Source organism: Chelonoidis abingdonii, chromosome 1 (assembly GCF_003597395.2).
Source record: "Chelonoidis abingdonii isolate Lonesome George chromosome 1, CheloAbing_2.0, whole genome shotgun sequence".
Lineage (NCBI taxonomy): Eukaryota > Metazoa > Chordata > Testudines > Testudinidae > Chelonoidis > Chelonoidis abingdonii.
This window is the reverse complement of record NC_133769.1, coordinates 188,699,519-188,725,497: the sequence shown is the minus strand read 5'-3', so window position 1 is coordinate 188,725,497 and position 25,979 is coordinate 188,699,519. Positions and strand designations below refer to the sequence as shown.

At 38.7% G+C, this 25,979-nt stretch overlaps 1 long non-coding RNA gene across 1 annotated transcript; it reads left to right on the top strand.

Annotated features, from left to right (window-relative positions):
- The first annotated feature begins 223 nt into the window (after positions 1-223).
- On the top strand, positions 224-25,191 carry LOC116828567 (uncharacterized). The gene is made up of 3 exons (XR_004374559.2): positions 224-447; positions 24,041-24,157; positions 25,086-25,191. It is a non-coding gene; the product is annotated as an uncharacterized LOC116828567 (long non-coding RNA).
- The last annotated feature ends 788 nt before the right edge of the window (positions 25,192-25,979 follow it).

Genomic DNA, 25,979 nt, shown 5'->3' with positions numbered 1-25,979 from the left:
GCAACTTGGAGGCAGCGCCCGGAAAGGTGAGAGGCGGTCCGCAGTGCCTGGGTCACCCCTGCCTCGCCCGTCTCCGAGAGCCGAGTTAAGGTGGGCAGGAGGGACCGAGGGACGCTAGTGGAATCCGCCCCTGGTTGGAGATGGTCTCCCGGGGCAGGACTTGTTGGTTCGCAGCGGGGACTTCTTTTTTCTTTTTCCGTAATTATTCCTCTGTTTCAGGCAACTGATTGCTCAGCCTTGCAGGTTGCCGATTGCAAATTGCTCGAGACTCCCCCGCTCAAGGAAGGGAGGAGAGAGCATTAGTAGAGGCAGCCTCCGAAATGTGGCAATCTCGTTTCAATGCTGTAGGGTGCTCTCACTCTCTTTACCCTCAGTGCATTGCTTCTGTTACCTTCCCTGGCCTCGGGTACTTGCAGAACTTCCCCCTTTGAAGGATAAGCCGTTCGGGTAAGAGGAAGAGAGATTTTAATTTCCAGGATTTTGCTTGAATAGTCAGGCTTTTGGGGGTGGGGTGGGGTGTCTAGATCCTTTAGACCTGATTGCGGAATTCAATGAGTGAACTAGTGAAGAAGTTGCTGGAGGGAAATGGTTAGAAAAATCGCGTGCACATTTTTATCGTCTTTGGTGCACGATTGCATTTTGTTTCCACTTCAGCCGAGTCTCTATTCCCCTTAATTTTTCAAAAGAAATTTAATGAAATAATTCATAAAGAGATGGTGTTTAAAAAGTAGGTAGGGATTTTATTCATTTATCTTAATTTAGGTACAGTTTCATGGTTTTTAAAAAAAGTGTCTAACAGTGGTATTTCAAGTTATGGATTACAATATAGAATACAGATCACATAATCAGTATTAGAGTGTAGTATGCAAGTTGGAATAGCAGATCTGGTTTATTAAGCCAGGACTAGCATAAAATGTTCAATTATGCTAATACTAACGGTAAGAAAAAGTTAGGTAGTGAAAACACAATTGTAATTAGTGTTGAGAAAAGTAATATACCAGTAAAGAATTTTGATAGTACTACCATAAAAGCATGTTTTACCAAAAACATATATATTGACTACAGTTACCACAGCAGCAGGCCCTTCATTTTAAATGTTCATGATTTTGGCCAATTTTTTTCTTAACAGAAAGTACAGAAAGAGAAGCTGCTTTCACAGATATAAACATATAACTGAAGAATGCAAGGGCAAGAAAGGACATTTGTACTCAAGATTCCACACAAGTATATAGTTTATTACTTATTGGATACTTTTTAAAAAAGCAGGCCTTCCGACTGCAGCATTAGTCTTTGTTTTAAAATATTGGGTCAGATCCTCACTGATTCTAAAGCAGATGAGCAGCATTGAAATTAATGGAACTAAGACAGTACTCACCCAGTGAGAATCTGCCCATTATTTTAAAAGTTTAAAGAATTTACTTTATTAAAGGAAATGGGATTTTTTTTTTTCCTGAGTGAAGAATGTGATACTGGACAATTACTCCAGATTTGAATTTACAGCACTTGTGATTGATTAATTAAAAAGTTGTTGGTGCTTGTTTGGTCCTTTATTATTATTAGTTATATTATAACACATGATTGGGGAATAGGATGTTACATAATTCTCTTTATACGCTGTTACAGAGACAGTGATGACAAGTGTACAGGTGATAATATTACTAGGGTAGTTGCTGCACAAAGTAAGCTTGGGAAATAATCTTTATGTAAACGCAAATGGAATTTGTTGGTTAAAAATGATACATATACACAAATCTTTTACAGTTATACTATATATTTGGCTGTAGATATCTCTTATCTGGTAAGACTATTACCTCATATGTAATTTAGTTTTGGTACTGTTAAGTGGAAAACAATACAATGATCTTATCAGATGAGAAATCTACAACCATATGTATAAATGCTTTTTTCACTCTCAAGGTGACATTTGCCCCTATGCAGAGAACTGGCACATGGCCTATGCATCACTTAAGACCTGAAAATAAGATTTTTAAGTGGGACTTAAATGGTGCACAGGCTTTGTGCTGGTTCTTTGTGCAGGTGTGAATTTCAGTATTACTGTGCAGAATTGGCATATTACTCCAATATTGTCTAAGTAACTCTTTGGGAGAAAAATTGCTTTATATCATCATCATAAACCTCGAGTAACGCTACTGAAGTCACTAGAGCTACTCCAGATTAACACAGAACAGAATTTGGTCCCCTAGTACTAAAATATATATTGAATACATCAAATTCATTGAGAAAACATAGTTTATAACAAGTTACATATATGAATGTTGAGAAAAAAAGAATTTGATTGGTTGAAAGTGTGGATTTGTTTTATCATATTGAGCCAAATTCATCAAAATGTTGTGACAAATAACAATCAGGCAAGGTTAGATTTAATTGGTGACCTTTTTGAGGTTCAAGTCTTAGATGGGGTATTGCTCCTTCCTCTTGTCCTTCACTGACCTCTTAGTGATGCTGAAACAAATACAGCTTTTCAAAAATGTGAGAGGTCCTCAGATTCTTCCATGACTGGCAATTGAAATTTTCTAGCATAACTGAAAAATTGGAAGGCTAGGTTTTTGTTTAGAGAGTATTTTGAACTGGTGTTTTTCTTTCTCAGTGAACTGAGCCATGGAAAAAGGCTTTGTCTGATGTCAGTTCCCTTAGAAGATTCAGATGGTTCTGTGAAGTAAATGATCTTAGGGAATTGACATTAGACTAAACCTTTATCCATGGTTCAACTCACTGAAAGAGCTGAAGAAAACTCTCAGCTTCAGAGATTTCCTTTAAAACTGTGAAGGCTGAATGCTTGTTACAGTGGCAGCTGAAAACGACAAGGAGAGTGTAATGGTCCCTTGTGAAATACTATTGTGGGAGGCCAGAGATTGTGTCTATACCTTGGAAATGACAGGACCCTACATACTTAATGACATGTTTTTCTGACTGTGATCACAGTTTGCAGTGAGTCTCTTTGATCTTCTGCTGACATTGTGTAGTTGGGTTCCTAGCTCATTTGTGTAAATTTTAATTGCAAAGGTAAGGAAGCAAGAACAAAAAGAACCGTTTGTGAATTTAATGCAGTACCCTAGGCTTACACTTGTGTTTTTTTTTTAAAAAAAAACCTTCCTGAAAGAAAACAAAAACAAAACAACAACTTGTTTTGATGCTTCATAAAATCATAATTCTGTTGGGCTCCTTCTCTGGAATTTAAACACACCCAATGAGTTCTCCTGGGCTCCTCTTATTTGGTAGGGCTCAAATGCCTTGCTGGACATCTTGGCCTTTGCTTCTTCTTGATTGGGGGTAGGGTGGGAGATCCTTCCTCCCCTTTCATACATGCTTTTGAGCAATGAAATGTTTGACAATGTTGATCACTATTGGGGCATTTAAGTTAACACTCTGTGAGATGAATAGGTAAATTCACAACTTGCAGAGCTATTCTTTCAGGTTCTCTGGAAACTCAAGCAGACATTACTGAATCAATTACATTTAACTCACTATTTCAAGGTTTTCTTTGCACCATAATAACTACGGGCTAACTTTAAAAAAATGAAAGTGGAGACTCTGGAAAGCATGAAGACACCCCATGGGAAAAATTCCAGCATGCCCTACTGCCACTTTCCAGTCTAATATAAAACCTACCCAAAATTATGGAGTCAAATTCCATTTGTGTTAATTGTCCAAGTAAGATGAGCAGTATTTGACCAACAGTTCTAAAATATTAGTAATCTTTCCTATAAGTAAAGACTAAAAACCCGCTGAAGTCATTATCCTAAAAGTACATCTAAGACTATATGGTTTTTGACTATATGAGATGGTCCGGAAGTACTTTAAAAATCTGGGTTCATGTTCTTTCATTACTAAAGCTCTTTAGGCATTGCTGCACTCAGCATCATAACACCTAACTGATTTAGGAGCCTAAATCTCATTTTCAAAATGGATCTAGAGACTTAGGTGTCTAAATTCCATCAATAGTCATTAGAAATTTAGTTTCCTGAAGTGCCTAAATCCCTTTTGAAAATGAGATTTATGCTCCTAACCCAGTTAGGTGTTGTGATCCTAAGTGCAGCAATGCCTATATAGCTTTAAAAATCCAGACCTTGGACACATCCTATAAGATGTAAGTCTGCACTTTTGAATACCTCACTTGCAATCTGCCCACTAATCCATCTACTCTGAGACTACTTCTAACATACCAAATCTTTGAGATGCTTCAGGCAGCTACTGCTTTTTTGTTTGATTTTATATTTTAAAAGAGAGAAACAAAACCCAACCCAAAGAAACATCCATAGAAACCTTTGCTTTCCCCATCCTCTTCTAAAAATGTGGACAGGGCCTAGATTAGGCAATATGAAGTTATGGACCAATGATAAGTTGAAGATTTCATATCTCACAGATCATCATAGTCAGATATGGGAACTTTATACCTCCAAAATATCAAGAATCATCTCTGAATTAGATGTTTCTAGCTCTGGTAGATCATAAGAGATCTCTCCTTTATATCGTGATGTTGTTATGCAGAAAAACATTATTTAAAGCCATTTTTAGAAGTTTCTCAAATTTATTAGCTATAGTATTTCTTACCCTCAACAGGCCCAGACAGCTGAATTCTGGGGAGTCATTCTGTGTTGACCGAGGGGTATGAAGGTAGTTTCAATAAAATATTGAAACACTCTCTAAACTATTTCTATTATACTTTTGTACTTTTCTGTTAAATATTCAGAAAACATAGTGAAGTGGTCTAAAGTTTTTATTGGCATGTGTTCAGAATGACCTACCTGACTTACCTATGCCTTTGTGACTCAGAGGCTATTCCAAGGTCATGCCATATCCAGTTCTGAAATTTTCAGAGTAGTCTTACCTGGAGTTTCGGTTCAGGCCCATATCCAGTTTCAATGTATCAAAATTCCTTCTGAATAAATAAAAATGTTCTACAGGAATGCAGAACCTAGAATTCTGATCTGACTACACATCTCATTTGGAACCAGAAGTATGCAATCAGGCAGCAGTAGAAATTGAAACAAACAATCAAACAGAAAAGCAAATACAGTACTATGTTAAATGTAAACTACTAAAAATGTAAAGGGAAAGTTTAAAAAAAAAAGTGACAAAGTAGGGTAACTTTCCGTGCTTTTCATTTACATTCAGATGGTTAAAACAGCATTTTTCTTCTGCATAGTAAAGTCTCAATGCTGTATTAAGTCACTGTTCAGTTGTAAACTTTTGAAAGAATAACCATAATGTTTTATTCAGAGTTATGAACAACCTCCATTCGCAGCGTATTCATAACTCTGAGGTTCAAATCATTTTGCTTACAGTGTTAATAAATGGGGACAGAATAAAATAAAAATAGGTCTGTACTCTTAAAAGTTACTAAATAATATTAAAATAACTTAAGGAATGTATGATGCTCCATTAGAACATATTCAGTAAATCCACTTACAATTAAACTAGTACGTGGACTCTTAAGAATATTGTCGTGTACAGCAGGGGTTCTCAACCTTTTTCTCTCTGGGGCACCCCCCACCCAACATACTATAAAATCTCCATGGCCCACCTCTACCACAACTGATTTTCTGCATTTAAAAGCCAGGGCCAGTGTTAGGGGGAAGCAAACAGGGCAACTGCCCATGCCACATGGGGCCCTGCGAAGCTAAGTTGCTCAGGTTTCCGCCCTGGATGGTGGGGCTCAGGGCCTTGGGCTTTAGCCTCCTGAGGTGGGGCTTCAGGTTTCTCCCCTGGGCCCCAAAATATCTAAAGCTGGCCCTGCTTGGCAGTCCCTCTGAAACTTTCTCCAGGCCTCCCAGAGGGCCCTGGACCTCTGGTTGAGAATCACTAGTGTACAGCATATTTGTCTCTCTACAAAGATGAGAAAGGAAATTAAAGGAATGATTTAATCCACTTTTTGCACTTGTGCATTCTCTCTCTCTCTCACACACCATTAAAAAACAAACAAACCCAGTTCTGTCCTTTGTGACTCTTGCTTTAGGCCCTTGATCTTGCAATCTGATCTGATCAGATGGCAGGACTGGGGCCTTAGTTATTAATTTATTAATGATTTGGCAATTATATACTGCGGTACTCTTAGACTTATGCATCCACTCAAGTTGAAGCCACTAAATGCCCCTTCCCTACATGAGCACATCTGACTTGATCCACAAGTTGGACTACCATCTCTGATTTTTTTTTTTTTTTTCTCTGTGCCCTAGTCTAACTTCAGAACCTGTGGGCTATGGTAAATGACTGACTGATTTCTGTAACTGCCTTCCCACATTACCAAGTTGTGGTTTGGCTCCATCTCCTCACTTCCATGAATGTATAGCAAATCACAAGAAGCTGCAAAGTCTCAGAACCTAGATCCAATAGAATTAAATATTATTATTATTATTATTATTTATTATGTTGTGGTTAGAGTGCCATATACCTGTGGATCTCAAAGAGAGTTCTAAGAATGAAGCTTCATAACATTTATATCAGTAGTCATTATACCTATTTTACAAATGGGCAAACTAGGGCACAGAGATTGATATGGTCCAAGTCATACAATAAGTCAGTGTCAGAGCCAAAAATAGAATCCCAGAGTTCCTGGTTCCTGTGCTCAACTTCCTGGATCGTATTATCACTCTTATCTGGTTATAATGGAAACAATAACACTCTGCAGGATTTTAAAGATCCAGTTTACGTAGAGCATGTGTCATGGTTATGTTTTGTAGCAAACATTTCAAAATTAGACTGTCATTCAAAGAACATTAATTACCCTTCTCAATCAAATTTAGCCATAAAAAAAATTCTTATTTTTTGCCCTATTTTTCTAAAACAATACTTTTTTCTATGTTGTAAATTGGAGGACTTTGTCATCTTAAGGATTCCTTTTCTGTTATCAAAACCATTGATTATTTAGTGTGAAATTCCTTATTCTGATTAATTTACTGCAAATTAATTTTTGCTGCCCTAGATGTTTCTCCCTCATTTTTCTTTAAATGATGTTATAAAATAAAATGATATGTTTTAGTGATTGTTGTGAAGAGAGCATTGTCCTTCTTAAGCTCCGTCATCTGTCATAAAGAAACCATTAAGAAAAAAGTAAATTAACTTTGTTTGATCAAACTAGTGAGACTGACCTTTAAATCCCTAATTTTTTTTTTTCAGGAAAATAGGTATCTAGATCCTGAAATTAGTCAGATTTCAGAAGGAAGTAAAAATCTATATATCTGCAGATTATATTGTTTGTTCTTTATTTTTTAAATGGCACTGTTTCATATGGTGTATATCAGGGGCAGGCAACCTATGGCACGTGTGCCGAAGGCGGCACTCGAGCTGATTTTCAGTGGCACTCATGCTGCCCAGATCTGGGCCACCGGTCTGGAGGACTCTGGATTTTAATTTAATTTTAAATGAAGCTTCTTAAATATTTTAAAAACCTTATTTACTTTACATACAACAGTAGTTTAGTTATATATTATAGACTTATAGGAAGAGACCTTCTAAAAATGTTAAAATATATTACTGGCACACAAAACCTTAAATTAGAGTGAATAAATGAAGACTCGGCATACCACGTCTGAAAGGTTGCTGACCCCTAGTGTATATTTTATTTTCTGGATTTGTGTGTATGAATAACAGTCTACTTTTTCCTCAAAAAAGATGTCTACATGTTTTAAAAAAATCATGTCGTTTGTACAATAGTACCTGTACTGAATACTATAGGTCTGATTCCCAGTTATACTAAGGCCCTTTATATAGCTCTGGCAACGTAAAGTGGACTTAAAGTGGGTGGAAACAGCTCCTTGACAATGCATAGAGACTCTCCAGCCAGTTTAATTCTGGTGAAAGTGCTCTGGACCAACCCTGCTTCCAATCTCCAGTGATTCATAGATCCCAAGGCTGGAAGGGACCCATTATGAAGATCTAGTCTGACTTCCTGTATAACATAGGCCATAGAACTTCCCCAAAATAATTCCTAGAGCATATCCAGTCTTGGTTTTGAAATTGCCAATAACGCAGAATCCAGAACACCCCTTAGCAAAGTGGTCCAATGGTTAATTTCTCTAATGGTTTAAAAAGTATGCCTTTTTTTCAGATAGACAAATTCAATCTTCAACTTCTAGTCATTGGATGGTGTTATACCTTTCTCCGCTACATTGAAGAGTCCATTATCTGATGTCTGTTCCCCATATTGGTACTTTTAAACTGTGATGAAGTCACCTCTTAACTTTCTCTTTGTTAAGCTCAATAGCTTGAGCTCCTTGAGTCTATCAATATAAGATATGTTTTCTAGTCCTTTAATTATTCTGGTTACTCTTCTTTCGATCCTTTACAGTTTTTCAGCATCCTTTAGGAACTGTCAATACCAGAATTGGACACAATATTTCAAAGTAATTCAGTAGTTGCAGAAGTTGTGCCACTTGTAAATATGAAGGTGAAATTACTTTTCTATTCCTCTTTGGCATTTCCCTCTTCATCCATCCCAGGATCTCATCTGTTCTTTTGACCACAGTGTCGCATTGGGAGCTCATGTTCAGTTGATTATCCACCATGGCCTCTGAATCTTTTTCAGAGACACTGCTTCCAAGGATAGAATCTCCCATCTTGCAAGTATGGCCTACGTTCATTGTTTCTTGATGTATACTTTTAGTCATATTAAAATGCATCTCGTTTGCTTGCTAAACAGGGTGCAAGCCATCTAGATCAGTGGTGGGCAACCTGCAGCCCACAGTCAGATTACCCTGATGGACCACATGCGGCCCATGGGCCTCAGGATGCCCACCACTGATCTAGATGGCTCTGAATCAGTGACTTGTACTCTTCAATATTTACCACTCCAATTTATGCGTCATCTGTAGACATTATCAGTGATGATTTTGTTTTGTTCCAGGTTATTGATAAAGATGTTAAATAATGTAGGGCCAAGAACCTATCCCTGAAGGGATATTCTAGTTTTTTAATTAAAGTGTTGTGTGATATCAAATCAAACATCTTACCAAAGTATAAATATATTATGTCAACGCTATTACCTTTATCAACCAACCTTATAATATCAAAAATATCATATTAGTTTGAAAGGATCTATTTTTCCATATTGATTTGCATTAATTACATTACTGTCCTTTAGCTCTTAATTAATCAAGCCCCCTGTATTAGCCACTTCATTATCTTGTCCAGGATTGATGTCAGGCTGACAGGCATATAATTACCCAGGTCATCTCATTTACTCTTTTAAACAATTGTCACTTTAGCTTTCTAAGGTTGCTCTAACTTGTGCTCTCTTTCTTTGTGGACTCAAGAAGTGGAGAACAGCTACACTATAGGGGATTCTATCCTTGGAAGCAATAACTCTGAAAAATATGCGGGGGTCCTGGTGAATAATCAGCTGAACCTAAACTCTCAGTGCAACCACGTTGAGCTCTTTTGGCTCCTTGGATGCATAAACAAGGGAATCTCAAGAAGGAATACAGAAGTTATTGTACCTCATATTTGCAGCTAGGATATTTTTTTGCAATCATTGAAATACTGTCCAGTTCTGGAGCTCACAATTCAAGTAGGATATTGATAAAGTAGAGACAGGAGCTATAAGAATGATTAAAGGATTAGAAATCATGCCTGATAGTGATAGACTTAAGGAGCTCAATTTATCTAGCTTAACAAAGAGAAGGTTAAAGGGTGACTTAATTACAGTCTATAAGTAGCTACACAGGGAACAAATAATTATTAATGTGCTCTTCAATGTAATAGAGAAAAGTATAACACGATCAAATGGCTAGATGTTGAAGCTATAAAAATTCAGACTGAAAATAAGGCACACATTTTTAACAGAGTAATTGGTCATTGACTAATTTACCAAGATATGTGGTGGATTTTCCATCACTGACAATTTTTAAATCAAAATTGGATGTTTTTATAAAATATCTGCTCTAGGAATTATTGTGGAGAAGTTCTATGGCATGTGTTACATGGGAGGTCATAGATGATCCAAATGGTCCCTTCTGGCCTTGGAATCTATGAACCCTGAGGCTTCTCTAATTTACACCAGAGGCTGGACAGGCCCTGAATGTGCCAAAACCAGGCCTGCATGTTTTACTGAAGTTAATAAAATTAACTTTTTGTACCAGAGATGGGCCGAGAATAAGATATCTGACCTCCACAGGTAGCATCAAAATAGTTTAGCCTAGTTCGAGAGATCCTCATAGCATGTACTTTTTTTTTTTTTTTTTAAAGTATGTGTCCGATATCTGTGACATCACAGCCTGTCTACAATCAGTTTAAGGACTGGGGCATTTATCAATAATAAAACACTGAAAAAAGAGTAGGGGAAAGGGACACAAAGTTAAAGCAAAGCATAAAAACCATAATGTTGACAAATGTCTTATTTCAATTATTTTTGTTGATTTCCCCTCCACCCCCCATTTGAGTTTATATTGGAAGGTAATGTAAGAAAACATTTTTTGTTTTGTATGTTTGTTTGGTTTTTGTGTGTGTGTTTTGGTAAATTTTAATTAAAACTCCTCATCCTATTCTGTAATTATGTGTTTACTCCTCTCGATTTTTTTTCCGTGTGTATATGTTTTCCCAGCCTATTCCTATTTTCCATGTTACAGCTCCTCTAGGATGAGGAATGTGATATCTTAAGCAAGTTTAGAATGTGTCTTGTTAGTGCCAAGTTTTGATGGATTCCTGTTTTCATGGTCCATCACTACCTAAAGGTATATAACAACTTCCAACCCTTCACAGCAGAGGCACTGCAAGGTGATCTTAGCAAATGGACAGACGTTGTCCCTACAAGCAGTCAGGAGTTTGATTGGTGGGACAGAGGAGGTGAAGAGAACCTCTCCAAATAGTAGTTGGGAATAAAGGGTGAGCATAAGAGATAGTTGTGCTACAAATATTACATACTATGCTAACATCTAGAATAATCATATCTTTGTGTTGAAATAATGGTATTGTCACAGCATGTGGAGTGAGGTGTTCTCAGTTACTCTGAACAAAGTTGCAGAGAGACACTGCATCTGACAAATGTGGGGATTATTTTGTGATGAAGATATTTCTTCATAAATCACTGGATGTCATGTTAAACTGAACACCTAATTGATTTTGCATAGGCATTTTTACATCTCATGAGGCTAATATTAAAATATTTTGAAGATGTATTTGTGCATCATTCCTTCAATGTATCACATTTTTAGGCCAAGTCATATGTTTCCCCCAAAACAGACACATCTAACTTTTGTGTGGCCAACTTTTGCTTTTTTATCATGAGTCTTGAGATATTTGGTATTTTTTCTTAAACCTCCAGCACTTGGATTCATGAGATACATGAGAATCTCAGCCATCAAAAGTCAGTTTCTGGCCATCATGGTTGTTAGAGAAAAGCTTGAAACCATGAAAGTTCAAAATGTTCAAAGCTGGATGCCCAGTTTTAGGGTCCCAAATATATATTTGGGATATCTTTAGTAAAAGTGAGTTTCTTTATTTCATGTTAATTTTATTTTAACTAAGTGTTGTGGGTTCCTAGTGTCTGAAACATGTCCTTTTTGGTTTTAAATCTCTGAAGAAATAATAAAACTATTTAGACACCTATTTAATAATAATAGGCTAATAAGCTGTGCAGATATCACTAGTACAATAGGTATTATATAGCCGTAGGTTATTTTTGTTTAAATATCTATTATTTAATTTGCATCTGTAAACTGTCTGATGTTAAAGAGCAATTGCAATCACAAAAATAAGGAATTCTGGTAACTTTGCATTTTTATGTCACATTTAGATTGGACAGTATAGAAGAATCAGTGACTACTTGAATTCTGCAAGATTCTTAGAGCAGACTTTAGCCCCCAGTAAATTACTGAATTAATCATTGAACATATTGTTGAATAATCAATAATTACTAAGTGATGTTCTTAGTCACTGTTAAATGTGTTTTTGACAGTTTGTAATTAGTATATATAATTTTATGGCTGACCTAATTAACTCTGAAAGAACCATTACAAACTACAGAGAGCTAGCCTGTAGTTTCACCATAAGCTTTTCCCTAAGCATCGTGATTCAGACAGTTCCCTCTAGGAAAGTAATCTATGCATTCTGAATACCAAGTGCAACTGCACTGGATGCCATCCTGCTGATCCACTCCATATCCACCTAGGTGAAGACTGGAATAGTGGTTCCATGAAGGCTACTCTCCCTCTTGTGCTGTGATCACTATGATAGTCCTAGTGCAGGGCAGTAAGGGGATACCAGATGCTCACTCACCACTATGTGTACACAACTGTGGTTACAAATGTGCCCAAAGTGACTAATGTAGCTTTCTAAAGGGCTCTAGTTACATTCAAGGACCCATTCAGTTTAAGTCCAATATGCTAAGTGGAAAATTTAAAATGACATATGGACACGCTACAGAAAATTGCATGTATTTGCGTTAAGGATCTGCCTTAAGTCCATAACAACCACCATCACTACCAAAATTAAGGCGATTGGTTACTCTGGTTTGGAATCCTGCTGTAATGGCAATAGAAGCACAATGCAGTGAAAGAGGGATGATCAAGCCAAAATTGCCTTACATTTGCGGGTTTAAATCAGAAGAACCTTAGCATTACCATTGGTATATCTGGTAAATAATGTCCTGATCTTACAATGAGTTCTGCATGGGTAAATATCTGCTCCTTCAGACAGCTCACTGCAGGATCAGGACCTCAAATTGCAATATATTTCATCTGGTCATATACTAAAAGGAGTGAAGCAAAAATACAAATAAAAACATCAGTGAGGTAAATCTCATGATAGTCAAAGTCAAAATCAACACCAAAGTAATATTTTTAATTCAGAGAATTCTTTTTAAAGACTTGGGGATGGATTCTGATGTAAACAGGAGATCAATTAACCTGGACTTACAAGAGTGCAAAGAAGATAAGAATCTGGCCCCATGTATGTATTTTCATCTTTCTTTCTTTCTTTCTTCCTTCATTTTAGAATTTGTATTGTATACTAGCAAAAGTCTTAGTCTAACATTGACATTCCCTCAGACATCAATGTTTTCTGATTATAACCTTCAAAATGTTTTGAAGATCTGAATTTGATTATTTTTTAAAACAGTGCATTAATTTTGGATGACTTGGGTAATGCTGCAAAGCCCTGATATGTGACAGTAAATCCTGTTTGTGAATACTGTTTAAAGGAGGATCCACTTGGATGACAAATTGTGGTGGCTACCATTTCCTGACAACTACTGACCAATAGAACAAATTGCTGAGAGTTTTAAAGGACAAAGGGTACAAGGCAAAATCCGTTCTGAACCTGTGACTTAGACATTCTTTCTCACCAGTTTAGTCTGTTAAATTTAATAGTGTGTTGAATATTGACTTTTTTCTTTCTATGGTACAATTACCTTGCTTCTATTGTGGTTCAGTAATATGCCTCTCCTGTACTATGCGTAGATGCAAATTTCAAATATGAAGGGCTTAAAAGAGGCTACTCAGGAGGGAGATAGATTTATGTTTTCTGAGCCAGGATACAAGTAACTCCCACACTACAGAATCTGTTACCAAACACAGATGGGGATTTTGCTTGTGTGATTTTGCAATTTCTAGTCATGAGAATTTATAGCACTACTTGGTGCAGCAATCGGCAGGAGAGGATGTGACCTCAGATTTTAATAGGGATAGCAGTCCAGGAACTCTGTTTGGGGTCCTACAGGAAGGTCTACAGATGTTGTTCAGGTTCTTGGAGTGACCAGGTAGTAATCTATTTATATCTTGTTTATTATAAATATCATTTGAATTTTCTCTTTTCAACCACTTAATAATCAGGATTCACAGGCAAATGTAAGCCAGACACAAGCCATGACTTTATTAACTTTTAGCCCTCCTCCCTGTTGTTATCCATTTTCCTTCTCTTACATACCAGGTATATACAACCTCGCTTTAACGAACCTCTTGGGATCCAAGCCTTTTGTTGGTTAGAGCCAGGGGTTTGTTATAGCAAAAGGACAATCAAAAACAACAAACTTCTGGAGTAAGTTAATTAAGTTGTCTTGGATAAAGGCTTTTAATTAATAGTAAAAATAAGGCTAGGAGTTGGTCATGGAGGTCACCGATTCTGTGTGTGTGGTTTTTTTTTTTTTTTTTTTTTTTTTTTTTTTCTCTGTTTTTTTTTTTTTTTTTTTTTTTTTTTTTGTGACCTCTGTAACTTCAGCTCCAGATGGCAGAGTTGTCAGCCCCCGGTACTGGTAGGGCTATGGCTTTGCCTTGAGCCCTGTGTGACAGGAGATGGGGTGGGAGCTCACTTCTTAGTTTCTGCCCGAGAGCTTAACCTGTGATGCTGGGTAAAAATTGTGCATGCATGTGTGACTTTTTTTCCTTTTACAATACTATACTGCAGTTGGGATCCAGGGACTGGGTTCATTATCGCAAAAAGTTGATAATAAAGAAGGGCTTTATAGTGAGGGTGTAGGGTGCTAGGATTTGGGAGGCAGAATTTTCTTCGGCAGTGACCGCGGAGGCTAGATCTTCAGCTGTCCTGGTCGCCGCCAGCATTTAGACAGAGGGAGCTGGGGCAGGGGAGTGCGGGGAGGTCTGCCTGCAGCAACTAAGGGGAGGGGAGAGGCATGCAGGGGAACTCCCTGCCCTAGCCCGCCCCTGCCCCACCTCCTCCCCGAGCTGATTGGTGCCACAAGCCTGGGAGGCAGGAGAAGTGAAGCAGCGATGGCATGCTCAGAGTGGAGGCAGACCAGGGGTGAGTTGGGGCAGAGGGGATGCCTCAGGGCGGAGGTGGGGAGCTGCCATGGGGGGGTGCCTCAGGGCGGGGGCTCGGGGATGGGGGAGGGTGCAAAGTGGAAGTTTTGCCTAGGGCGTGAAACATCCTTGCACCGGCCCTGGATAAAGGATACCAAGGGGGACTTTGTTCTGTGAAGACATCAGCTCTCCTCTTTTCCTTACAGGCCAAAGGTCTCTGTGCCATGCCTGGGAGCTGGCCCTTTTAGCCTTTATCTGTACTGGACAAAAGTCATAAATTACCATGAACTAAACATTCTTACATTACCTCCTAAATTAAAATTCATGGTCTCACTCCTTTTAATCTAAGATGGCTTCCACAATGCTGCAAGGAAAGCAAAAATCCCTCCTGACCCTGCTAATATGGCCCAATGGGGGGAAAAACCCTTCTTGATACTGAGAACAGGTGATTGGTCAGACCCACAGGATCCTGGAAATGCAGCTCTGTGTACCATGAACTAGATCAGAGTTTCTCAGTGATCAGTCTGTGGATGGGCACCACTCCCAGAGATCTTCCTGACACAGTTTAGGAAGGCAGCAAGCTGGTCCCTGGTATCAAAAGACTGAGAAACACTGACCTAGATGACCTCTCAAGATCTCCTCCAGTCCTACCTCAAATATAGGGAAGGAGGGCAGGACAGCAATCTCAGCATGGTCTTTGGAAGGCTTTAATCTGAAAGATGGGTAAAAATTAATCAATTCCCCTAAATCCCCCCCAGCTTGACAATGGGAGGAATAGAAGCCTCTCCTGCTGGATCACTCCCACATGCAGTTTAAAGCAGAAGGCAGGGCTTGGTTTTAGCATGTCTGTGCATGTGTTCTCCTCCCCCTCCCCCATGCTGGTCTGTCCAAACTTTCCTCTATACCCCACTGAGACGGGGAAGGGTATTATCCTTGTTTGTGAATATTAGTGGTGCATTAGATCATACTGTAGGACTTGTGGCCAGGATCCACAAAAGGACTTAGGTTTTGCAGTGCCTAATTTGTAGGTGCCTAGAAAATCACTAGACTCCATAAAGCCTGACTGAGGTGCCTATGATCCCTATATAATGAATGTTGAGAGATTCCTTAGAATGGGATCTACCAAAAGCAAGCATGCTAGGTGGGGAGCTGCCTAAGCTAGACAGTGGGAGATGCCTATGAGATGACTGTATCTGAGTTCTGCTGCCTCTCATAGTTTGGCATCGAGGTTTGAGCTGGAAGTAGTTACCTATCTCTGTATGCGATTCACAGCTGGGAACCCATCCGCTAGAGTCAAATGGCTTATATGCCTATGCCGTTCCTTATAAGAATGGCTTAGTCAGCTGTATAACACCACACAAAGCAGCTGGGGTAGGTAAAAGTGCCTCCCTTATAACCTTTAGCCCCACGATGAGGGAATCCACCCATGATGTTGCAGATCTCAGTTTAATTCTATCCTCTGCCTGATAAGGAGAATGGATTTGAATAGGATTCCTCCACCACTCAGGTAAGCGCCCTAAACCCTGGACTGAAGAGTCACTCACCCTTGTACTGCCCAATTAATATTTAATTATTGAATACAAAGTGGAATGGCTTCAACAAGAGTGTTGGAAAGAGCTTCCTATTAGAGTATCGCATAGCCCAATGGTTAGGGAACTTATCAGAAAAGTAGAAGAACCCCTGTGCATAGAGGGAGGAATTGAACTAGGGTCTTCGCTATCTTGGGTGAACATATGAAACACCAGGCTAAACACAAGGGAGGCCAGCTCTTGGCTATTTTGTGTGATTAGATATGCTCAGAGCATGTCTACAGGCAGGGCTGGCTCTACTATTTTTGCAACCCCAAGCAAAAAAATACAAAACCGCTCAGAGTGCCATGCCTGATCTGCAGAAGCAGGAGGGGGTTGGCGGCTCAGACTGCTGCCGCCCGAACTGCTGAAGTGGGGAAAAAAAAAGCCGCCCGGACTCTGCTGCCCCAAGAGTGGACAGAGTGCCGCCCCTTTGCATGTGCCACCCCAGGCACGTGCTTGCTCCACTGGTGCCTGGAGCTGGCCTTGCCTATAGGATCAGGCCCCACAAGCAAAATATGCAGAGGAATGCTTATCTTCACTTTGTTTGAGGATTGTGCTGGGGCTGAGGCATAAGACAGGCATATGAAGCAGCAGTGCACATACCAAAGGCAGAAACAGAGGTGCCTGGGAGACTTTTATAGCAGAGCTTTAGGCAACCAGGAGTTTAGGCACCTAAAGAGTTCAGTGGCATCCTTGTAGGGATTTAGTTGTCTAAGCCCCTTTGGGCCCATTTTTTTTATGTTTTCATGAGAAGGCAGTTACAGTATGAAATCACTCTTAGCTCTCCATATTCAATATAATTAGATTTAAATGATAAAGAAAAATAGAATGGAGATTTCAAAAGAATCCACCATAAATGTTACAATAAAGTATAAAAGACACATAAATATGCAGCATACTCACATATCTACTTTATTGGCCACGTGCTTAGGGTAAATTTGTAAAGTGATGGCTCAGACCAAATGAAAGCAAAATGTATTTTAAAACAAAAATGTGTTAGTAGCAGAAAGAGTATATACATGTTGGTTACAATTGCTTACCAATCAAAGTAACTCCAGACTGCAGGGGCCAAATTCAGTCTCATATAGGCAATTTGGCTCCCATAAACTTTAATGAGTTGTGCCAGTTACACCGGGCCTGAGGTGAATCCCAGATTCGTTGCAGTCTTTGGCTGGTTGCACCTGTGACTTAAATTATCTACAGCTGAACAAACTGTGTCTGACTGGCAGAAAGTGTCTGAAAGACTCAGGCTTTCTTACATGTATATGTACAATTGCTCCCGATCAGCTAACCTACAGAAAAGGAAGTGGTATTTTCTTCTCAGGTATGATATGGCTAATTTTGTAAGTTGGAAAAAAAGCGAAACAAACAAAATTAGGCATTTTTCTTTTATTGGGAAAACACATTAGCCTTTCTTCCCAGCTGAAGTTGTACTAATTACACACTGTATTGCTCAGTTATCCAGTTTTTACTTTGGGAATTTTTAAAGAAAGTTTCCTTTCTGCTGCAGAGAAGAGAAAATTTTGTAGAGGTTCAGAGAAACAAAGGTAGTTAAATATCTTATACCTGTATTGCAGTTCTTCTTTCCCACCCCAATATGTAAAAGAGAACTTCTCCTAAGCTTAGAGAAACCATAAAAAATAAAATGGAATGCTCTCAAAGTGTTAGAGAGGGTCTTGATTTTTAGTGATTTCCTAATCAAAAAAGGATTACAAGAAACCTAGTTCTCTGCAATGCTGTCTCTTGAGAGCTTTTCTTCATCAGCTAACTAAAATGGAAGAATAGAATATTTCTTAAATAGACTGACCTGTTGCACTCACTAAAGTCACTATTTTTTGTTAAATTAACATAGTTGCTCTGGACGGCCGGCTGTGCTAAATTTCTGTAATTTTTAATCAGTTAGAAGTAATGTGTCAGGAATAATCAACCAGTAGACAGATAATATACATAGAGTAATAGCACAGTAAATAAGCTTCATTGTCTACTCTATCAGTGTAATTGTATATAATTATAAAATTGTTTGACTAGAGTAAAAGACTTTCTGCATGTATTGTGAAAAGCATGGTTTAGGATCAAAAAGAAGTAAACATTTTTGTGTTTGGAGTCAGATTCTCCATTGATAGCTTATGACCTTAAATACAATTTCAGTAATTTGATGGTGGTAACACATTATTTTTTAACTCTGAAAAATGGTACCCTTCTATATAATAGGTCTGCTCATTGTCAGTATTCAGTCATTTCTGCTGATTTTAGACATATCTACTTCTGTTGGTTGCCATGTCCTCTTTTTCCTACACCTCTAAATCCATAATACTGTACTTGAAGAATTCATTGTTGGAATGTGTGAACATATGTAATAGTCTTTTATGATCCTTGATGCTTGACATTTGATTACTCTAGTATATTTGTAGCTATATAAAGATAATATGTGATCCAAAAACTACCCAGTCCTCTTACATAATTCAGGTGCAATAGATAAGTCTGTTCCCTTTAAAAAGAGATCTAGGCCAAGGGAAGCCCTATTTTGAATTTAATCCTTTGCTTTAGTTTGCTGCCTTTGCCTTGTAAGAACCTTTTGAAGGAAGTGTGGCAAACTTGAGACCCCCTGTTGCCCCCCATCTAAGTTTCTCTTCTGACCTGTCTCTCAATTCCGCAAACTTTGTTTTTGGTTTTATAATTTGATATGTCGATAAGCAGATTGCTGTTTGAATTCTGACAATACAGTTCAAGTGCATTATGAAATAGTAGAATAGAAAATGATGTAACTAGAAAGTGATGCAGATTAGGTATCTAAATTCATGTTGGTGACTCTCTATGTTCAAAAAAAAAAAGTGTCATTCATGGATATGAATGAAGAAGTAGTAGGCATTTGAAACTGAAGTGAAGCCCAGTATTCATGACAGCATGGCAAATCAGTAAGCCATGTTACCATTACTGGGCAATGAGTCCAGAGTGGAGCATGGAGTAATAGTCTATAAGAAAGGACAGTATGCCAAATCTCACCCGAGGACTTTCACTGTACCGTAGCAGTGTCCTCATAGGACATTATTGTGAGGCAAGCTTGTGTGCTGTAGATTCGCATCCTGGCTTGCCATGTAGTAACTTGCCATGTAGACCAGCCCTGTTTGCATGCTGCTTTAGTTATCCCACAGATCTCTGGTGCTTTTATACCTGCCCCTAGCCAAAACTGCATCTTCATTGGTTGAACAAAGCAGGAAGAAAGTGCAGTTCAGGTCACACATCAAAATCTGCATCAGGCTTTGACTTGTTTGATTCCTTTTCCTATTGTATATTACAGAGATGTTGACCTGTTAGTTTTCCTCTAATTTTTTTTCTCCTGCAAACAAACACTTCTCAGCCTTCCAGTCCGCTTACACCACCTCATTAATGTCCACATGTGAAACGTGTTAAAAAAATGATCATATTTAATAAAATGTAGACATTGATTTCTATGCAGTTTCTAGAAGTAATTTTAATGATTTCAAGGTTTTGATATTTATAGTAAAACTGGCATGGATGCATATAACATGAAAATTTGGCATTTATGAAATGCCAGCTTTCCGTAGATAAAGGAAAATTGAAAATATCTTTACTCTATTCATTAAAATCCCAAAGTAGGTAAATTAAACACCATCTGTTTGCTTACACTGCACTAATAAAAATGAATCTACCCTTCTATCTCTAAAACCAATTCTTTGCCAATTTTTTTTAACAGAACACTATTTCTGTGAATTTGTAGTAATAAAAAGTACCTTGGGTATTATAAGTGCTTTGTGCCTTTGGACAATGATTTTCAGTAGTCTGTTCTTCCCCCAAATCCCTTTTTCCCTCAACAGCATTTCCATGTTTTTGTTATCCCTCAGCAGAGCAGCCAATGCATTAAGGTGTAGGGAGCAGCTGCCAAGTGATAGCCAGAGAAAGTGCTATTTTGCTTATGGACCAGCAGTGCTACTTGAGGACACGATGTGACAATTTCTCAGGGAATTCAGGACTGTGAGTCACTTTGTTGTCCCTCGCTCTGGGGTAACTTGCTGGAGCTAAAGTATGTGTCAGCACCTGGGCACTACAGGCTCTTAGCCCTCTAAACAATCTCCTCAAAAGTTCTGCCAGCCTTTATTTTGCCTGCCAGGTTAACCTTGTGTCATCTCCTTAAAAAGCATTCCCCTACAGCAGTGGTGGGCAACCTGCGGCCCGTATGCAGCCCATCAGAGTAAGCTAATTGTGGGCCACAAGACATTTTTTGTGGCATTGACCGTCTGCAGGTATGGCCCCCTGCAGCTCCCAGTGGCTGCGGTTTGCCATTCCCGACCAATGGGATGTGCTAACTGCCACTTCCACAGCACCCACTGGGCAGGAATTGCAAACCGTGGCCACTGGGAACTGCAGGGGGCCATGCCTGAAGACAGTCAACATCTGCAAAATGTCTCGTGGCCCGCAATCAGCGTACCCTGGTGGGCCGCAGGTTGCCCACCACTGCCCTACAGTACCTAGTCTCTGTCACTGGACACTCTCAAAAATCACTAAGGACCTTGTCTCCAAAGAGCCAGTAGTCACAGAAGCCTGTTAGACCAGCTGAGGATTCACACTTTAATATATTGCACTTAGGTGAACTTATAGTAAAACCATGAATACGTTTATTAAAAAAAACAGAGATTTAGGTTAAAGATAATAGAAGCAGAAAATGGTTCCAAATAAATGGTCCAGAAAACCTTTGAAAAATATTTTTGCTGTTTGTTCCTCAGAGTGCTGGCTCCATGTTCACTTTTCTCATCCTCTTGTTAATTTGATTTTCCTGTTGACTTCATATGCAAATATAATTTCCATTGTCTTTAGCCTACTTTGCTCTGTTTACATTCAAGACCTAGGCAGACAGGCAAATCAGCCTTCCTTTGTCTGGGACAAAATTGTTTACCACCTATGTTGGTTTGAGCATATTTTTGGTACACAGACCTGCAACTTCTTAATTGTTTCCTGTACATACATTGCACAATGATTATGATGACCAATATGATAGAAATTTTCATCTGATAGTTTATATGACATTCTTTATAGAAAAATACCATGAAAAATGTGTTAGATGTAGTGAGTTTGTTAGGTATGATAGAAGTTGCTGTTACATGACAGTGAAACCTTTGCCAGTGGGCATTGAGCGGCTGTTAGAATTGCACAGGGTAACATGACAAGATGACAAAACTTATGAGTTAATAAAAACTAATCAAAACAGGGTTCTCTCTCCATCCTGGGATATCTGGTCACCATGACTAACTTCAGACCAAATCAAATGTTAACCCTTAGGGAGCTACATGTGTTTCATGAAGAAGCACATCTGATTCTGGGCCAAGTATGTGGATCACTGATACATATGATTAAACACTAACTCTGTATGTGTTTCAGAAGATCATAGTCTATATTGGTTAGTAGCACTGGGGGCTTACTGGCTACCCAATCCTTTCTGTAGATGTCAGCTGAAATCTTGGTTCATGTTTGTAATGAGATTCTGGAGATACAGCCTGGAACTGTGGGACTGCTGTGCCCCCTTAACTCTCCAGCCTGGGCTGTTTCTCACAATACTTTGCTAGTGACAAGCAGAAAACCCCTCCAGGTGCTGTTATCACTCAGTCAACATTCAGGGACATATCCAGCTAAATTGCGTGAATGCTCTTGAACCATATACAGGGAAATGCCAGCAAATACTCCCACGCTTGCACCCCAGAAATGGACCATCTTACAGTGCTCAAGACATTCTCCTGAGCAATGCTAGCTCATTAATTAGTTTGCCACTTCATCAAAGGATAGTGAACATGCACCATCCTTTGTAATTTGAGAAGATTCCCTGATTCACTGATAAGGATAAAACATTAAAATAAATGTATCAACTACAGAAAAATAGATTTTAGGTGATTATAAGTGGTAGGCATGAAGGTCAAAGATAGTTATATAAGAAAATAAAAAGTAAATGCATTCTAAACCCTAAACTTTCAGACTAAGCAAGATTCTAATCAAACGGCTTTTCTCACCCCATTGGACATTGCAGGCAGGTTACAGTTCTTAATAAACAAGCTGATTTTTTCTTTTCAGCCTGGGACCAATCTCCTCAGTTCGAAGTCTTTGTCTTCCTAGCATGCTTGTTGCCTTCAGAGTAGGTAGGGGAGGAGGAAGGTGGTCTTATGGTGCCACTGTTCCTTATTTTAGATTCCCTTGGACATGAACTGAGAAGGTACTGGCCCAGGCATGTCCTGGTGAGCCTTGCTGAGTCACAGGGTTGAGCAGTCCTCATTGTGCAGTGTTTGTGCAATTACCTCTTTTTGAATTGTAAATCTTTTGTTTATAATTCCCCTACTGATCAATCATCATTTAACCTCCGCCTGGGTGTGGGTCACAACCTTTGTTGCCACTGAAGATCCTGCAGTGGGCATCTCGCAGTCTCACATCATTATTCAGTAACAACCATATAGCGAAATCCCATTTATTTTGAGAATAAAAATTGTAATCATACTGAATGCATTGTACAGTAATATCTAAGACTATATGAATCCTTGATACAGTTAGCTATCATGCAGTCCTTTATGTATTGCAGATACTACAATTAATGCACATTGCATCTGTAAATGGTTTTTTAAAGTTTGTAGAACTATGTCGAATCTATTTTGGAAAAACAACCACTATCACCACCCACATCCAGGCAGCTCAGAATAGCTTTATTGAAGGGCTACTGGTTGGTCAGATATTTATACTGCCCGAATAGTCTCCAGAACTGATGACTGTCTTTATAGAAGAGAATTACCATTGCATTTTTAAAATAACATACTTCATACAAACTGTCAAAAATATTTCTATTGGTTTTTAGATACAGAAATTAGTTTGGAGATGTAGTGGTGGATGCAAATAATTCATTTCTAATACATGGATCAATGAATTACATTAAGAATGAATTGTGCTCAGATTTATTTTCCTGAGCAGCTCTTGCACGTGTATAAAATGAAAATGAGGTTTAGAGATTAAGTTTGAGTTAAAATACACAATTTGGAAAGATACATGTAAACTTTGTTTGTGGGTTTTGTTAATTTTTTCCACCCAATTGGAGACTACAAAAGGATACAGTCATGGGAGAGGGGAAATGTGAGGAGATTGCTGCCAAATTTAGGCAAGTGTCCTATGCACTCTGTAGCATGTTAGAGCTAAGTCTTACCATAAAACTTTGTGCTACAGTGTTACACTCAGTAATATGACAAAAAGGGTATTGTACAACATGGAATTATTGTGTTATTTTGTAACAATTCTAAAAATTAATTGTAAGTGAATATCCAGCTAACGTTTGTTTATGATTATGGTAATAAGAATGTTATGCTTGTGAGGTGTAGGTGCTCTGAAGAGGGGAGTCTGGCTAGGGAAGGTGTGTGTGGGGGGCATGGGCTTGTCTCAAGCGCTATCTTGGGAGGAGGTAGAAAGGCTCACTGAGGTAGAGGTTGCCATTCCAGGCTCTTGAACTCTGTGGAAACCACAGTAAAATATTTATTTATTTGTCTGGTCACTTGGTTGCATTTTGTACAAGGTAATCAGGTCATAGTCATAGTTTTATGGAAGTCCTGAAGAGAGAGACTTTTTTGTTACAGATGAATATTTATGAAAGCTGGTTGATATATTAATCCTAGTTAGACTTATTCCTGAAAAGCTTGATTGTTGTCCCTTCCTCCATTGCTCCCCGGTATTTCCAAACAGCTGTAATTACACAAATGTAATAATCTCTTTTTTTTTCCATAGTGTCCAATAATGCAATGGCTGGAGGACAAGAGAGCATCAGAGTAATTGGGTGGACGTGTTGGATATTAATGGTAATTCTGATGGTGTGGAGTCACCAGACCAATGGACAAGGGCAAGGTAAGCTCTAATGTTTTCTGATGATCAACTATTTATTGATGACTGAAACAATGTGGAGGTGAGGGCAGGACATCTGATTACTTGAGAAGTTTGTCATTGTTTAGTACTGTGTGTAATTTGACTATTATCAACTAGAGCTGATTGGAAAATGGAGGATGGGGTGGAGGAGGAGTTTCTATGGAAAACTTTGACTTTTTGGTGAAAAATCAAAATGCAAACAGTATGAATTGGAAAAGCTGTCCATAGTGCCTCAAGCTCCCATTTTTCTCTCTAGCTCAGGCTCCCTGGCAGAATATCCCATAGTATACCGCAGACTCACCTCTTGATAAGGGGAGGTGATATATCATGCGGGTTGCATGATCATGGTGCATAACTGGAGACAAAATATGGCTTGGGAGATTGGCCCATAGTGGAGGATGGTGATCTGAGGCAACTAAATTACAAGTCCTCTCCTAGGCACCACAGCAGCATATCAAAAGAAAGTTATTTTTGTGTTTTGGCTCTTATTTTTTTGTCAAAAAAATATTCCATGGAAAACAGGGAAGAAAAGAAAAATAATTTTGATGAGAAAATTTTGATCAGTTAAGTTACTTACTGTTGAACTTTTTTTATGAAAGTGGCTGGCTTACAATTTTTCAAACATTTTGCTTGCGTTTAAGTCTTTAGTCATGTATGATTATGGGAAACACTTCAGATTGTTTCAGCTCTGAAGTTAATTGGATGTGATGTAAACTATTGTTTGAAGAAAGATGAAAACTGTTCTCATGTTCTTTACAGATTAAAAAGCACATGTTGCATTTTCAGTGTGAAACCTGAATATGAAGTCAAATATGTTAAGTTTACTGTGGCTTTTTTGTTTTTGACGATACTGTAAGCAATATGAAATGTAATATTCAAGGTATCTAAAGAGCACCAACCTCACTTTCAGATAACTCTGCCATTTTGCTGGGGCTGGCTCCAGCTTTTTTACTGCCCCAAGCAGCGAAGAGAAAGAGAAGTGGAAAAAGGGGGAAACCCCTTCCCCCCCGCGATTGGCAGCTTCATTCTTCAGCGCAATTCAGTGGCTGCTCCTTCCGTCCGAGAGGGACTGAGGGACCTGCCTCCAAAGACCTAGATGTGCCGCCCACTTCCAAGGGCTGCCTCAAGCACCAGCTTGCTGCACTGATGCCTGGAGCCAACCCTGCATTTTGCATTTGTGTTTGGTTTGTTTATTTTCTCGAAAGTGTCTCCATTTCTGCCTTGAAGGATAATCTTTGTTGATAATTTTGAGATAGGAAAGAATAACAGATTACTGAAAAAAGGAAGGGAGAGAAAAACTTGTATTTTTTGTGTGTGAAACTGAATATTTTCACACCCTGGGACTAAGTGATAATTTGAGTCATTGAAGTGAAGGGGAAAACTGAACAGAAATTCCTTTGTGAGATATACTAAGCTTACTTTAGGAAAATACCCTTGCAGCTCCTCTGTAATACTATCATGTCCTCAATTCCCTCAGCTAAGAGGGAGAAAAAGGTGTAGTTTTTCAACTAAAGTTTTCTGTATACTATTTTGATTAATAACAGTAAAGAATGCTAACTAACAAATGTATTTGGGCATAAAGTTTTATAGGCTAAAACCCACTTCATCAGATGCATGCAGTGGAAAATACAGTAGGAAGATATACAGTCAAACCCTGCCATAATGCGCTCCACCATAATGCAAAATTGCATATAACGCGATCGCAGGGTTGGCTCCCCTTTAAGGTACGGTATAATACAGTATGGTACTGTACCAACAGTCCCCAACACCATGGCAGGGGAGAGAAGCTGCAGCCCCGCACCTG